This window comes from Hyperoodon ampullatus (assembly GCF_949752795.1).
Source record: "Hyperoodon ampullatus genome assembly, chromosome: 10".
Lineage (NCBI taxonomy): Eukaryota > Metazoa > Chordata > Mammalia > Artiodactyla > Ziphiidae > Hyperoodon > Hyperoodon ampullatus.
In genome coordinates this window covers 56,001,688-56,019,498 of record NC_136923.1, presented here as the reverse complement: position 1 = coordinate 56,019,498, position 17,811 = coordinate 56,001,688, and the positions used below count along the sequence as shown (strand labels likewise).

The 17,811-nt window shown below is 38.9% G+C and overlaps 1 protein-coding gene and 1 pseudogene across 7 annotated transcripts in view; both read left to right on the top strand.

The window, feature by feature from the left end:
- RBMS3 (RNA binding motif single stranded interacting protein 3) overlaps window positions 1–17,811 on the top strand; it is a gene marked incomplete at both ends in the record, with an annotated part of 717,356 nt that overhangs the window by 142,671 nt on the left and 556,874 nt on the right. The window lies entirely within an intron of this gene.
- LOC307059195 (large ribosomal subunit protein P1-like) lies at window positions 1,535–1,860 on the top strand (annotated as a pseudogene). Its single transcript has one exon. The product of its transcript is annotated as a large ribosomal subunit protein P1-like (transcript).

Sequence of the window (17,811 nt, the reverse complement as noted above, 5' to 3'; positions counted from 1 at the left end):
TTTCACACCCTTCCTCTGTGGGAAGGAGCTTATATACCTTCAGTATAAACAACCGACTTGGGGATATTATTTTCTCTTTGTTGAGAATTTTTTCAGGTTTTAGGATGAGGTCCATTTCTATCAATGTTGAAGCATTTTTAGTGGTTTCTGGGTTTATCCTCGTGTCTGGTTTTTGTAATAAATACATACAAAATGGGACTGTAGTCATGTAAAGAGGAACTACCTGGTTAAGCAAATTTTACAAAATATTACAGAAAAAAATATATCCTTCTCATGAGATAGCCCAGAAAAGGACCACACACTTTTTCCATTATGTGTGTATAGCTGAATCTGTTTCTCACCTCACTTTCATTCTTTAGGAATTACCACCAGGGTCTCTTGGTTAAAAAAAAATGAGTTCGAACCCCAAACAAAGGAATATCATTCCTCCTCAAATAACTTAATTACACAGAAATGCTTTTTGGCAAAAAGCAGTTTCTAGCATCTTCCATGTCCCTGCAATTTATCCATACTCTGGATTACCTCATTCATTCATTCTGACAGGGGACTGTATTTGTATCATTGCCTGACAGATGTGTTACATGTTTCAGTCTTAAAATATTCGACTCTGAGCTCAGGGCTGCATACTTGGGGGATGATGTTAAATCAGCCTCGGCGTCGCACTGCTGCCATCGCGCCAAATAACTCAGGGGAAAATGATAAGGGTATAAAGAGATCAGTAAGGCAAGAGAATCTATGCTTTCAAAAGTAAGGCAAAATAGGAAAAAGACTATCAGTCAAGCACTGGGAAGCAAGTAAAGCAAGAGCAGGCCGTGTTTGGGACACCCTTACACCACAGTGAGCCATTACCCTGTGAGTAGTAAATTCTCTTACGTTTGCCTAACTCCTGTAATATAGGTCATGCTAAAATACAGCCGTAAGACTCACCGGCACATCGATCAGCCTGGCATTGCTCTCTCTTCTCTCCTAATAGAATAAAATGAGGACATGCCTGATGAATGCTGTGCAGGACAATCCCAGGTCATTTCTATGGGAGCCATCACAACGGAGCAGTCTCCCTGCTTAAAGAAGATCTGTATGACTCATATCTTTGTAAATGTGCAATATGCAAATACGCTTCTGCCCTTTGAGATGATATCACTCAGTGGAGCTCTCATAAGTGCCTGGTTGTGTTGGATTTTTTGGTGGAAAACCAGCAAGCCATAGAAACTGGCAGTCTGGAAATGACATCCTTTATTGAGTCATAGGTACTCAGATGTGAATCAAAAAGCAATCATTTCTTTTTTTTAGCAAAGGCATTGCATTATTCTAAATTTGAAAAAAAATGAGAATCACTTGCAGACAGAAGAGAGTAAAATTTATGAACAGTTGGAAATAAGAATTTTTTTGTATGCTAATGATCATGGAGACTGTGTGAAGATGGTCCAGCTTTCCTCAGCTGCCGCTAAGGTGCTTGGTCCTTGGGGTGAGGCCCTCGCTTCATCCCGCGACTAGCACTGAGTCCGGCAGCCCCCGCCTAGCACTCGCCTGCACCATGGCCTCCGTCTTGGAGCTCGCCTGCATCTACTCAGCCCTCATCCTCCACCGTGATGAGGTGATGGGCACTGAAGGTAAAATCAATGCCCCCGTTAAAGCAGCCGGTGTAAATGTTGAACCTTTCAGGCCACGCTTGTTTGCAAAGGCTTTGGCCAATGTCAACATCAGGAGCCTCATCTGCAATGTGGGGGCTGGTGGACCTGCCCGGCAGGAGGTCCTGCCCCCTCCGCCACTGATGCCCCAGCTGAGAATAAGAAAGTAGAAGCAAAGAAACAAGAATCTGAAGAGTCTGATGGTGGCATGGGCTTTGGTCTTTTTGACTAAACCTCTTTAGTAACATGTTCAATAAAAAGCTGAGCTCTAAAAAAAAAAAAAGGTCCAGAGCCCTTGAATATCAGTTGAAGGAAGATACTCTTTAGCATTTCATGATTTTCTTTCTTTTTTTTTTAACATTTGGATAAAGTGTGAAAATTAAGTTTTGTTTTAGGAAGATAAAGCTTAAGGTTGTTTGCAGGACAGATTACAGTATCAATACTTGGAGCTTGGGAACAGGAAACACAATTTGGAGACAGGAACATTGATCCATATGTGAAGTGAACTGCTCCCAGGCAAGAGCAGAGGCAAGGGAGTGAATGGAAAAAGACAGATGTGAGAGGCACAATGAAGGAACCATAAGCAGGACTTGGTTGCCCGGATGAGACAGAGCCATGAAGATCAAAAACAGATGTATCCAGATGTTAAGTCACCAGAGCACAGTTGATCTGTGAAAAATGGCTGCTAAGTTAAAGTTGAACATTCAAGACATAATGTGGTATGAAACATTGCTGCCGTGATTTGGGGCAACACGTGGAGATGCCCGGAAGTACAGCAGGCATCCGGAAAAGGGCACCAGGGGTTGCAGGCTGAAAGCAGGCTGTGGGCGGAAAAAACAGCATGTGGGAAAGCATGGGTGCAAATGACCACAAAGGACTCACATCTGAAAGTGGAAATCCCTGATTGGTATGGGGAGGGGTGGAGGGGAGGCTGGGGAGGCTGGTGGAGAAGAGATGGCAGCAGGTTTGCTTAGAAGCTGATGAAATTTAAGCTTTAGGGTCCCTCCTCTTCTCCACCCTTTTCAATAGTCCTATATCTAATCTTATATCTTCATTCTGTATTCTTCTTCTTAAAAAGTCCAATGACCATCCAAATTGGACACAAAAACTTTAGCCCCACAAAAGCCACATTCTTCCATTGCCTAGAAGTGTGTTCACATGGTCATATGGGCTTGGAAAATTTGCAAAAGATATTTTGATAACAGCTGGTTAAGACCCTGTCCTTTTCCATGTCAGCTGCCCCATCCTCACTTTTCCCAAGTGGTGGTGGTATTTTGGAATTCCGCTGAGGGGAGGCTGGTAGAGATGAGCTTAGTCTGGATACATGCATGTTTGTGTTAACACTAGCTGTCCTGTGGTACGAATGGTTTCCAAGAATCTCAAACTGCCCACCGTGTGATCTTCTGGGCATTGTGGCAGTCATACACGGCCACAAGATCCTAGTGTGTTTGGTGTGTTGCCTCTGGCCCTTAACACTGCAAGTATATGGGAAGGAGGAGAAAAAGATCTGAAGCCAAAAGATAAGTCTATGCAAAATTCTTCCCAATTTTTTGTCCCCAAATTTGTTATCCCAACCATTTATAAGCCATTACCATTAATGAGTTGTGAGGCTGAAGAAAAAAAATATTCTAAACTATCGACTAAAAATATGTATAACTCATTCACTTTGCTGTACACGTGAAACTAATACAACATTGTACATCAACTACACTCCAATAAAAAATAAAACATAAAATAAAATAAAATAAAAATAAAATCTATTCCTAAAAAAAGCCTCTCTATCAGCCACTAGAGGACAGACAGAATTACTTTTTCATTCTCTCTACAGAAAATATTATGAAATTACTGTCATATGATGAGAGAAAGAGTATGCAGACAAAAAAAAGAATTATTTTTGAAGTGTGTCAGGGAGTTAACACTGTTATTTCAACACCTTCAATGCTTTTTTTGTGTGTGTGTGGTATGCGGGCCTCGCACCGTTGTGGCCTCTCCCATTGTGGAGCACAGGCTCCGGACGTGCAGGCTCAGCGGCCGTGGCTCATGGGCCCAGCCGCTCCACGGCATGTGGGATCCTCCCGGACCGGGGCATGAACCCGTATCCCCTGCATCAGTAGGCGGACTCCCAACCACTGCACCACCAGGGAAGCCCAATGCTTATGTTTTTTAAAAAATTTATCAGCTTTTTAAAATTGGTGATTTGTTGCAACAGTTCTTCATTCTAAATGAATATTCATTTTTGTAACCAATTTTATAAATTTTATTCTTTTTTTAATGAATCCTCCTGCCCCCAGTTTGTAGTTTTAGGTACTACAAAACCTGGATCTCTCCCTGCATTGGGGGGTTGATCATAATGAAGTACATAATGTTTCATAATGAAGTATATAATCTTAATGTCTGGCCCAACCATGCAGACCATTTTGGAATTAAACACCTGCTGTGATCTGAATGTTTGTGTCCCCTCCCCCCACCAAATTCATATGTTAAAATCCTAATGCCCAGTGTGACAGTATTAAGATGGGGGAGCATTAGGGAGATGCTTAGATCATGAGTGTGGAGCCCTGGTGATGGGATTAGTGCTCTTATAAAGACCCCACAGAACACCCTTTGCCCCTTTGCCCTGTGAGGATACAGGATAATCTGGGACCTGGGAGAGGGTCTTCACCCAACCATGCTGGCCTCAGATCTTGAACCTCCAGCCTTCAAAACTGTGAGAAATATAAAATTCTGTTGTTTATAAGCCACCCAGCCTATGGTAATTTGTTATAGCAGCAGGAAGGGACTAGCAGCATCCATTGCTTTCAGCTTTTGTGTGTTCACCCTTTTTACGTCCTGTCATCTAGCTCTACTCTATAATATCCTCATCCTCTAATTCTTATAATTACAGAATGTCTTAGTGGTTTATATATTAGTGGAACACATTACTATTCCCTAAAACTCTATATCCCAATGCAGTTTAAAAATAATTCCACTCTCTGAATAACATAGTATTTGAGAAATATATTTAACCAGAACTTTAATACTCGTTCAAATCATAGATAAGTGGTTCAAATCAAAACTGCAGAATATAAACCAAAGTTAAGAAGATCTCGACCTGTAACATTATTCCATGTAGAGGATTTCAGGAATTATAACTAGTTTATTTAGTAAAGTATTGTCAGAAGTACACAAATGATCTTGAATGGAAAGAGATTATCTACCACCTATCATTACTCCGTTAAAACAAATGTTATATAATTAAATATTAAATGCTAAATAATAATGGAGTCATTTTGTAACAGAATATATAGGATGTATTCTAGCCCACAGGAAGACCACCCACTGAAATTGAAGTTTATATAATGAACAAATTTGGAATGTCAGTGATCATTTTTCTGAATTTTCCCAATCCCTCTGTGTCTTTTATGAAAAAGAATCTGTAAGATTCGGTAGAGATAAGACATGAGGATATTGCTTGGTCACTAGAAGTAATGTATCAGCTACAGACCTAATTTTCATTTTCTTCCATGCATAAACAAGTCTTATCTTTACTTGACCAGCCAGGGTATGATAAGTAGCTCAAAGTAGATGGAACACATCGGGTCACCCCATTTTCAGTCTTCTCATCATGAGGAAGCAAATGTAAAACATGCGTCTTTTTGTCGTTATCTCTGTGCTCACACAAGATGGTAGAGTGTGTCCACAACAGGAACTGGTGGCCAAGATTAGAGGTGTGTCTGTCTGTCATTCTCAAACTGCTAACATATGACACTAACTGGCCTTGCCAGACACCTTAGTACTGATTGAAATTAATGACTAGTGGAATCTAAGTAAATAAAAGGAAACCTGTCTTTGCACATAGCACAGCCAGCTTTGAGGTGAATAAAGTCAACAATGTAGAATATTGTAGTACAGTCGTCCCTTGTTACCTGCCAGGATTGGTTCCAGGGCCTCCCTCAGATACTAGAATCCACAGATGCTCAAATCCTTTGTATGAAATGGAAATGGGGTGGTACAGTCTGCCTCCGTGTCTGAGAGTACGGCAGCCTTGGACATGGAAAGCAGACTGTACCCCAAACAGTGCTTCTCGGCTAGTGGTGGGTGTATTAGGGTCTCATTCTTCTGTTTGCCTAAACTGAAGGACTTTAGGCATTAAGAAGGAGTTCTGCCACTGTGGTGTAGTCTGCACTTTGGGCATCTTTACTTTCCTCTGTTGAAATCAGAAACCAACACCAGAGGATGCTGGATTCTACTGGTTAAAAAATATTCCTTTGCCAAGAAATGTCTTAAATATGGCCATAACTCATTTGAGTAAAAGTCACCACAGTGGTAGAGAAAATTCCATGTCGTTAAGTACCTTCTCTCATTTTATTTTATCTCTATTTTTATGAAAGTAATTTTCTCTGATTTCTGTAAACCACTAGAAAAACAATCAAATTAATTGCATTTATTGTCTTTGAGAACTCTGGTTATAAAAGTTAACCATTTCACAGTTCAATTCATTCCCATACTTAAAACAATAACCTGAGTAGTAAAATATGCTTTTTAAAAATTTATTATGAGAAGTGTAACTTACAATAAAAGAAATAGATGTTCTCATAAGAATTATCATTGGTACTGTTTCTCTTATCCTTTAATAGATGTAAATATTGACCACATTTTGGTGTATATCAATTTTCCTATCTTTTATTTACTTTCTATCCTGCAATTATATGTGCTCAGAACTCTGTGCTAACTTTACCTGCCTGAACTGTTTCTCTATTTTTGTCTCTTTAACACTTAAAGAGTAATTGTCACTGGTTATATTTTATCTTTTAAAATATCTTCTCATAATAATATTTACTTTTATATATTATTGTTGCACTTACACAATGAATTCTCATATATTCTGTTTTACATATGTAGTGCAGATTAAATTTGTACTGGTTATCTGAGAATCAGAACTCTTTGGTCTTTCTTTGGTATAATACAAACTTTCTCTAAATAGACCCCTTCTTCAAGTCAAAATTCTGGACAGAAATTTTAAAGCTAGCAACTTCAGGAATTCTACATATAGGAAAGAAATAGTTTATTTGCAAAACTATAAGGAAGTGTAATTCTAGGCTGCTTTCCTGTCCATGTCTTCTAAACTTGAACAAGTTGCTTACCCATTATCTGCCATAGTGTTGGGTTCTGTATGAAGTTGGTTATAAGCAGAAGGGGTGCTGAGATACATCTGTGTTTTATGTTACATACATAACTTAATATGTAAAGCTGGCTTATTAAAATGTTTAACTCCACACACTGTTCATTAGACCCATTTACTGAATTACAGAATCCTTATAAAATTACAGATATTATGATTTCAAGGAGGCAGCTTTTATCACTACTGCAATAGTTAGTACTATAGTTAGTACTATACTTTTTGCTTTGGTGATAGATGTTGTCATAGTTTAGCTTCTTACATTTGATTGTCTCTGTTTTGATTCTGCTTAAGATGTGATCAGATTCATGGAGTTAACGGTCTGCCCTTAAAGAGTTTAAGTGGGTCTCAAGTGTTTGTACATCAAGGGGTGATGACATAAAAATATTTTCTTTTCAAGGAGTTCTCTGTTGGCTAATGAGAGGCAGGTTTTCTTTGAGTCCATCATTCTTCAAGGGATTCTTATGTTTCCTGTACTGTTACATCATTAGATCATGGAGATTCACTAAATCTGTCTGCACATCCTGCCCTCGCACCCTCTCAGGGTGCCCTCTAGTCCTAGAAGCTGAGACAAAACCACCAAGAAATCGTTACTCTGTCTTCCCAGGATACTCTAGCTCCTTCGTTATATGCATATAAACCCTTTCCTTTGTTTATGTCTTCTAGGATGTTGGGCGTTTCATCTGTGGTCACATCTGTTTGTGATGCAGTGGGGCCCTGGCATTGGCTGGTACCATTTGTGAAAGCTGATGGCTAAGTTTTCAGAAATTGTGTCAGCCAGTTGTTGAACTGTTAGTAGGTTAAAATCAGCCAAATAAAATTGCGTATATGACAAAAATCAGCAAACCTATACATCAGGGCTTTTTCGGTTTTTGTTTTTGTTTTTGTTTTTTTCCTTAGAGACCTGGAATACCAGCAGAGTACTAATTCTGAGTTAGTTTTCTGTTTTGATCCTCACTCTGGCCAACTTGCCTTCTATGGAACAGAGCAAGAACTGTGGCGTCTTTTGGAGAAGCAAAGCAATGGTCACTCTTCAAAAACTCTTTTAGTGATTATCCTTTAGAAAAGGCTCGTATCTCTGTTTGCCAAGTAACACATAGGATTCTCCAAACCAAAGCAAAACTAAACAAAATAAAATCATTCTCTGGAATACTGGGGATGTGTAGTAAGTACTTCGGAACGTAAATATGTATGACTATCCCATTTGTGTACAATAAACTATTTGCTAGAGTTACCCTAAGGCACATATCATACTTGTTAGAAATGAAGGAGATAATTAAACAGAAATAAGCAGTTTAAGCAATTGTTTACCCACAAAGTCTTCTTGTAGGGCAACAATTTTAAGAAACCTAATTATATTTAGAGTTGGAAGCTATGAAATTGGTACAGTTTATTTTGTGTATATAAAATTCCTTGTAAGAGGGTAGACATTTAGTAGTTAGTGTGTTATTTAACCCATAAGCGTTTTTCCACAGGAGATAAGATAGATCTTATTTTAATGAGCACTTTCACAATTTGTAGATATTTTCTCAAAATTTGTATATTCTGAAAATGACTTCCCTTGTGAAAGTTTATGTTTATCTTAAAAATTCTTTTGAGGGTCTTGTCATCAGTTTATCTGAAGGCAATTAGTATCAGTAGCTGAAATAGTACTAACTGAACCTAATTTCTCATTGAAGAATGACATTTCTTGGTTTCTAATGGAGAGAATTTCAGTTGGGCAAGCATCAATGGATTGTTTACTTTGCATTGGAAGATTTCAAACCAGGCAAACCCAAGTTCACTAAACCATTCAAGAGACCAACCAGTACACATCTTACTCAATAGATCATGATTGTTTATAATAACAATGAATATTGTAAAAATGCTTTAAGATTGATGTAACAATAGTAGCTAGCCCCTGAAGAAGGCTTACTGTGTTCCAGGTTTTATTCTCAGTACTTTCCACATAATTACTCATTTGAAATGTTTATAGTCTTCTAAGGTAGTTATTATCCCATTTTCAGATGAGGAGACTGAGGCAAAAGCAGTTAGGTAATTTGTCCAAGGTCATACAGACAATGAGTGGTACAGCAGGATTGAAACCTGGGTGGTGTGGCTTCAGGATCTAGGGTCTTAGTGGCTGTACAGTGACAATAACACTTCCTTCTTCATCTTGAGTCTTTGGAGAGTCTCCCAATTAAGGGCAAATACCCTTTTTTTGCCAGTCTCTGAAGCCTTAATCACTTATTTTAAAAGGCCAAGAGTAATTTGCAGAAGGAAAAGCAGGACTGTCTTATCATTGGGGATAGTTCATTCTGTTCATTATGGAGAATATCCCTGTGCAAAAAAAATCTCCAATAATCATACAAAAAAGAACATGCATCAAAAATTGGATTTGGGGGGCTTCCCTGGTGGCGCAGTGGTTGAGAGTCCCCCTGCCGATGCAGGGTATATGGGTTCGTGCCCCGGTCTGGGAAGATCCCACATGCCGCGGAGCGGCTGGGCCCGTGAGCCATGGCCGCTGAGCCTGCGCGTCCGGAGCCTGTGCTCCGCAACGGGAGAGGCCACAACAGTGAGAGGCCCGCGTACCGCAAAAAAAAAAAAAAAAAAATTGGATTTGGTTTCAGAAACTCTCTAAAGCACAAAGTGGATTGACTGAAAATATACTGGGAAAAGGAGTGCTTATAGAGGTTTATGATCATGAGAAATAGAAGTTTGAATATGTAAATATCTCATATGTTTCTGATTTAAAAATTATCATAAATTTGATAACCATATAAATGTGTAATATTCATTTTATTTTCAGATCATTTTTTTTCTTGAACTTGAGCATTAGTTTATTCTTATAGTTACCATCTCAGCCCAAAATACCATAAATGTTGAAAATATATTCATAGAAAATTATCCACAAGTGTTCCTTCCAGTTTTTATAATGAAGCAATTACTTTGTCGGTATTAATTGCTGTCACAGTTAATTGATCTGTGCTCTTTGTCTTCTTGAGGAAATTGTTGTGTTTTATAGTCTAAATTTCTTAGATTTAGGACTTTCAAAGTGTTGGTTCTGTTCCCATTTAACTTTGCTGCAGCAATAAAATATGAATGAATTGGCTAATAAAGTAACAGTTATTTTATGTCATGGAATATGGGTTATTGTTTATGAATTTGCTGAATTGCCCCAGTAGTTCACTATATGAAAGCATTCTTGTTTTTCACCTTGGTCTAGTTTAGAGAGAAATAAGGTTGGTAGAATAGCAGACAACATGGGGTCGGGGTGTTCTTTTTGGGGGATGTGCAGGTGAAGTAGATGATGTCATATTGAAAATGCAAAGCTTCCTTCTCAGACATGAAGCTTGTCTGCCAAAAACAGAGACATTTATTCTGTACCAGCAGTTTACCTCAGTTGCTTTCTTTTCTTGGTATTTAGCAATTTTGCAATACAGATGAAACTTTGATTATTAGTTAAAAACAGATAAAATACATCTTGTCCTTCCCACAGATTATATTTGACCTCCTGTAAATCTCTTTTAATGATGACTACTTTGGGTCAGGGGAGGTATCAGTTGAGAGAGAGATTTTAGATACCAAAATCTGGACCCACTCAGGAGGGAGAAAAAACTGAAATGTGGTCTCTACTGAAAGGAGATCAACTGCACTTAAAAATGTATGAGGAGCAGCATAGACATTGCGACAATTTTTCTGCTCAGTGCGTTGAGGTGCTATATATGTGTAGGGTATTGTGGGAGGCAGGGCCTTGGAATTGCCAGAATGATCTCCATCAGCACGTGCAGTAGAACTTCCTGCCATCACCATGTTCTGTGCCCGCCTGTTCGACATAGCACTTAGTAGCCAGTGGTCTTGAACATTGGAAATGTGACTACTGTGACTGAGGGATTGAATTCTTTCTTTCACTTTATTTGAATTAATTATCTTTACATTTAAATAGCTACATGTGACTAGTGGCTACTGTCTTGGACTGCACATATCTAAGGTTAAATCTGGGATTAACTGGAATGAAGACCGCCCAGCTTCAGGTCCTGGATGTGCTGCAGGGTAGCTAAACAGCCTTGGAAAACCCTGTAACCTGCCCAAGCCTCAGTATTCCCAGCTCCAAGGTGGGCATAATAATAGGATCTACCTCTAAAAGTTCTGATATCATGAAATAAAGCAGTGAGTATAAAGCTCTTTGAACTGTGCCTGGCATAAAATATATGCTCAACAAACATTAGCCTGTGTTATTCTTTTTCATTATTTTGTGACCTTTTGTAGATTTTAAGAATGTAGAAACTGAAAAAGAGATAGAAGTGAAATAGGTCTAAAGTAATAAACAAAAAAGTCCATGACATGGGATAGAATTTTAGGTTATACTGGAGGAATATGTGAGATGGACATATAGAGAAAGTAATTATAAGGTGACTATATATTCCAATTTGCTTTGGATGGTTTCAATTTATACCTTGTGTCCTGGTTTAATTATTAATATCTACTCTTTTGTTCTCAAAAGTATCCCAAAGGTGTTGTAAGGTACATTTTTAGAGTCACCCTGGAGGAAGACATAGGCATGCAGCCCAGTTATTCCAAGTGGAGGGAAAAAGATGCATGCACATGTGACTATGAAGGTGTGGTCTGGAGGGACATTATAAAGGTGGGATGGGAGCTTGGACAAGGAAAGTAGATGTTATTTTATGTGGTATTTATGCTGTTATTACATTGCTCCCAAGTCATCATAGATCTACTTTCAGAAAAACTAAATTCTTATTTAATTGGACAAAATGATTTGGTGTGTCAGAAAAGCCTTACATTATTTGATGTTCTGATTGGCCTTCTGTCATCGATAGCAATTTTTGTTACACAAAACCAAAGTTTGAAACAAACTGCTTTCTTTTTATCACTGATTAGCTGCCTCATTCTATCTGTTTTCATGACTGAAAACTTTGAAAGTGTTTACTGGGTTGCAATAAAGTACCAGGTTGACATAACTTACGGTGGGTGTTCTTTAAGCTACGTCTATTGGTCTCTATTCTATTTAGGCATATATTAGAAAGCTAGAGAGTTAATTGTTGGCAATATTGCTAATTGTGATTTTAGGGAAACAGTGTATTAAACTGTGAAACATAGAATATTGTAAAAAAATGAGGAAAACCTTCAAAATTAGAGATTATGGGGGGAGAACTAAACTAAAAATTTAAGTAAACGTATAAGGTACAAGAATGTGACTCAACTGTAATTGTTTGACTCTCCCCAAGTCCCTCCCTTACTCTTCATCTCTGATGGCATTCTGAATCAAGGTGCTGACCATTGGCTCTCCTGGAGGTCTCCATCGATAGCTGATGGGGACCTGTTTTGGATTTTCACTCTTCTCCCAGTGATTCTAGCCCATCATGAAAGCAGACATTAGAGTTTATCTCTGAAGTATTCCCCAGACAGAACAGAGGTACCATACAGGGATTAGTTGCTCTCAGGATTTCTGGGGAATTCTAAAAATTATTGTTATACTGTAGTGGACTTTGTAATCTCCACCTGGGGAACCAGTCATGGCTCAATTTTTGCAGGAGGAACCAATCATTATCAATATAGGAATCATGAGCTGTTTCGGTTATTTGCAAAGTGTAGACTTGACTTTTTAAACTAAGTAAGCACCTCAAATTTCAGTCTGTCTGAATTTTGTTTATTTTTCCTTAAAAAGGTCAAGAGTTGGCCACGTTAAAAGAAGGGTTGGAGCAGAGACCAGATGTCATTGACATTTGGAGAATTGAGCAATCTTTATAAAAAGTCATTCCATCATTTATAGTAGTCACTCTTCTCAAGCTTGTAAATTTATTAATGAAACTGGGTTATAGCTGCTTGAAATGAACAATAATTATTTTACTTGTGTTTCCAAGTACCGTGAATTTTAAAATGTCATTTAATATTGAAACCTCTGAATGGAGTTCAGTGACTTCAGATTAAGCCTATTTGTAAATAGCACAGAGCAGTGTGTGATGATGCAACTACTGGGGTTTTCAAATACTAATATATAGTGCAAAAGTGAATCTCATCCTAACAGGTTTTTAATCAAACCTCGGTAGTAGTAGTGATGTGTAAATACCTTGAAATTAATCATCCATTCCATCCACAATGATTGTTTCATCAGTGCTTAGTGCTTTTTGGTTCTTGATAAAAACGGCAAACCCCAGTTCTAATGACATAGTTTCATCTCAAGAATAGTGGCTGCCATACCTAAAAAAAAAAAGATTGACTCTTGTAGCTCCCGCTTAAAGGTAAATTACTCCAACTGGGACTGAGAAATCCGTGTTCATTTTAAGGATCTGCCTCATGATGATGATGCAAATGTTAAGAACAAAAAATAATTTATTTAGTATTGACTCTGTGCCAGGCACTGTGTTAAATATTTTATGTGCAATTTATAAAGTAAGGCCTCACAACTGACCTCTGAGGTAAGATCATCATCATCCGTCTTTTACTCATGACTAGTTAGTGGTGGCGTGGATTCTCGGCGGGCGATCTGGAGCTCTTAAGCATTCTGTTACCACTGTTGACAGCAGCTATTACGTAGGCCAGTGGCCAGAATGTGCAAATGAATGCCTTTTGTGGGGAATTTTGTCCTTTAGTACTCATTTCTGTATCTGAGCTCTGGATAGGCAAAGTGAAGTGGGGCAGGTTTTCGCCAAACTCTGTTATAAAAGGTATAACTGAAGCAATTGTTTTCTACAGTTGTAGTCTCCAGAATGGAGAGGCAATTGCCTAGCATAAAATTGCAAAGCCATCCTGTATGTGGTTCATGAAACGCTGGCTACAGTCGCATGGCTTGCCTTAGATATTAATTTAGCCACATTCTTATTGCTTCCATGGACAATATTCTTCTTCACCCTCATTGGAGACTATTACAGACACTACAGTGATTGCCATGATTCCTGTCACATCCACAGCAGCATCCACCAAGCAAAAGATTGCATGCGTACGTGCAGGCTAAATAATGTATGATTCAAGACAGGAATGTGGTCTGTATTCATTTTTGGAGAGTAAAAGAGTTGCCATGTCAGTCTCACGGGAGACTTTATCCAGGGCTTTACCCTTGAGTGGATAAAAGAGTACAAATTCTCTTGCACTGGAGATGAATAAAAACAAATTGGGGAGACCATCAGCAGAGCAGACTGCTGCATGATGGAGTCCAAGGCTACCCAAAACCACCAGACCAACTGCTCCAGGATCCTGCCAGCAACCAGACGCTGGGAAGAGGATTGACTGCAGTTTGGCATCAAGGCCTTGTGATTCCCAGACGAGGAATTGCATGCAGAAAATATTTAAAATTCTCTTTGTAAAAGAGTTATGTTTTCAATCACAGGGAGAAGTATGTTTCAGACCTAGTCTGCTGCAAAGGAAATGTGGCAGAGGGTTAGTTACAAAGGGTGAAGGTACTGGGGAAAGAAGTTGAACTTTGGTTAGGTGAGGGGTGTTTCAATGAATAGTTTTAGGCCGTTGAGTTATTGTCATTATTCCACAACGGGGACTGTATTGGCCTTTCAAGGCGAGGGGATGGATCTCTATAAAGCAGTGCCTCCCAACCAGAGACGATGTCATAACCCCAGGGCACATTTGACAATATCTGGGACATTTTGGGTTGTCACAGCTTGAGGGGAGCGTAGCACAACTGGCATCTAGTGGTAGAAGACAGGGGTACTTTTAAATATCCTACACAAGACAGCCCTCCACAACAAAGAACTATCCTGTCCAAAATGTCAGTAGGGCCAAGGAGGGGGGACGCTGGTTTAAAAGGACCTGGTTAATGTCTGTGCATAACAACACGGCCTTCAGACAGGTGTTCATCCAAGGTAGCCTGGCATTGTATAAAAGACGATTTTTAATGATTTATTTTATTGATGTGTGAACATTTATTTGATGTACCAAATGCTTTCTGTTTAAAAAAATAAACAGGAAAACAAACAAACAAACAAAAACACAACTCACATCCCTCTCCAGTTTATCTCCAAATTACCTAAGGGTTAAAAACACAAATGGGCCGCCCTCCAAACCACACATTTTCCAAGAATGTAGGAGGACCTGGTTGATTCACTTTTCAAACTTGAAAAATGAGGCATATTAACAAAGCACACTAAATGAATCAGCTGCTTAGGATGATCTACAAGCCACTTCATTTTTCTGTTATTAAATAACAAACCATGAATCTTGACAAATGAACCCCCTTGTTTGACATTATTTGAAAAACTCATAACACACTCTCTTCTGATGGTGACTTCCCCTTTGAAATTAAATTTAAGATGGACTTCATTTAAATTCTGATAGAGGGAAAGGCCTTGTTAACCTTCCTTGTGACTGTATGCTGTTTATCATCTTCATTCTTTTCCTCCCCCTTTATACTTGGATGGGCCAGAGCTCCAGGCAGGGTGTCATCCTGCAGAGTTCATTGCAAGGAAGACTTTTGTGTTTATTGGTGCCCATATCATGAAGAGGAGAGGTTATGTATGTAGTGTTGTGCGGGGCTGTGTGGCTTCTGGGGTCAGATTCCCTAGGTTCAAACTGGAGCTCCAGCTGTGTGACCTTGAGAAGGTCATTTGCCCTTTCTGTGCCTCAGTTTTCTCATTTGTAAACCCAGAAGAAAATGATTTGCCTCATCGGGCTCTTGTGGAGATAACATATAACATGCTTAGCAAGCAGATGGCAAATGTTACCTCTAATTATTTGAATAGTTATTTTAAATATAGCATCTTCCAAAATGGATGCTAAGTCATTTTATTTAATTTCCTAAAGAGGTCGCTGGTATGGATTGGCTGATTTTAGCAGCCCCGACATGTGGCTAAGAGGGCTTTAGCCCCCATGTAAGAATCCCTAACAAACCCTCCAAGCATTGCCACCATGAATAAACATCTAAGAAAAATCTGCATACTTGCCAAGCATATGCAGCTTCAAGACAAGCCCTCTATCCCCCTCCTCAATCCAGTACCATCTGAAGACCCTCTTCTGAAAGTCTGCTGTTCCTACTGGTTTTAACAAGCTGACGCTGCAAATTCATGGCAATGCCCTGCGCTGGTACAATTCAGCATTACAATGTTCTGTATCCCCAGACTCTTTAAGTCCTCACCTTTCCTAAATAGGATTTATAAAGTGTGACTTTGATCAATATAGCAAAGCCAATGTTATGTGAGGGGAATAATAGTTTTAACTAACATTTTAAAATGTCTTTCTTAGTACCTCAAAATGATTTAAACGTTAATCAATGATAAAATCACAAATCCATCTAAAAACAAAGAATTGAGAAATCACAGCCACTTTTAATCAGGAAAGTGGCTGCTGTGACCCATTGACCCCTAAAGGTTATCGTCACTCCTTTTTTTCTTTTTTTTTTTTTTTTTTAAGAGATGCCATAGTTCGGTCATTTGTCTTTGGCAGCCAGAGTATGCAAAACTGCTTTTGCTTTTCACGTATTAATTCAAGCCTATGCATTTGTCAGACATTCTAGGAACCTTCTGCCAACGTTTTGTTGATTACGGAATGTGTATTTTGAAAATGAGTAGAAAGGAAGCAATTTATAATTCTTAAAACAAAAGAATGATTTACAATGTAGACTGCTACCTGAATTGTTCAGCATATCATCAACAGATAAATGAAAATATTAAGGATTAGCAAGAGTGTTGGCACTGACTCTTAAAACCTGTGAAGTGATTGGTTCAATAAGACTGAGAAAGTCTACATCTTTCAGTAGAATTTCTAGAACTCACAAACAAGAATAGGGCATAGAAAACCACTTTTCACTGTATGTATTTTTCAAAGGGCTTTTGAAATACATCCTTCTCTACAAGAATCTGGTGATTCCACTACTATTTTTAAATTATATACCTCCTTTCCATGCATACAAGTTCCCTATACTCATCCTAGCTTCGATTCGCTCTGCCCGTTTTGTTTTAATTTTTCCCACTGGGCCCTTTGGAGGGCACATTTATTGTTTTAGGCACCATGCAATTTACTAAATGGTGTCTGGTTATGGAAATGCTTGCAAAGACCCCTGGGGCAAAAAAAGAATTAAGTCAACACAGATTGATCATCCTGTAGTTGGTGTTTTCTTATTTGATCTGTCAAGGGCTCACTCGGTCTGAACTGGTCCATCTGATCTGTGACACATAAAGCTAGATGCATTTCTCTGGTTCCCTGGTGGTTTTAAAGGCTATGCAGTGGGAAAAACTGCTTTAAACAAAGCCTCATTTTAAAAGAAGCCTGAGTACAGACTGGAATTCAAAGAATTTGGGGAGAGGGGAGGTGAAAGTGGTAAGAAACAGCTTGAAAAAAGCCCTGGGAAATTTAAAAGAATAACGCACAGGAGGGAAGTCAAAGATAAATCCCATCTGTTCTGTTGTGAGATACACAGACCAGGACACTGCTTCAGCAAGGCCGTATTGAACACCTACTAAGTGCAGGACTTGTAAAGAGGTAGAGCTTAAGTGTTCTGGGGTGTCGGAGGAGAGAAGCAGAATTCGTAGGTCAAGAAAGAATATTTTTTTAATCTCAGCCAAGAAACTTTATTCAGCTTTATGCAGATATGACATTCCAAAAGGCAATGAATACCCGTTATTTTATTCAAGTATTGAGAACGGAAGGTATTCTCCCATGTAATTCATTTCAAATTGTATGTTAAAAATGTTGGTCATAGATTAAGTAATACTGATTAAGTGGTTGAATGCAGCTAACACCAAGGTTTCTAGCATGGAGGCTGCAAGAATGACAGAAAGACGGAAAGCAGTGGGTCTTTGTGAGGGGTGGGTGGCTGTGTGGGGAGTGGGCGAGAAGAGACCAGAGGGAATGAGTTACATTTTCACATATTGCATCCAAGAGGCGTTGTATTGTAGCCAGTTGGGAATATGGACTGGGGCAAATCTGAAATCCTGGATGGTATAAAATGGATTATTATAGCAAGAAACAAAACTGGACACAGCCTCCTGTCTTTATGAGCTAACTGCTGTGATCAGTCAGTTTTTATTGTGTGGGATGTAGCTTGAGTGTTTACGAAGCTTCCACTTGCTATTGGATAAGTAC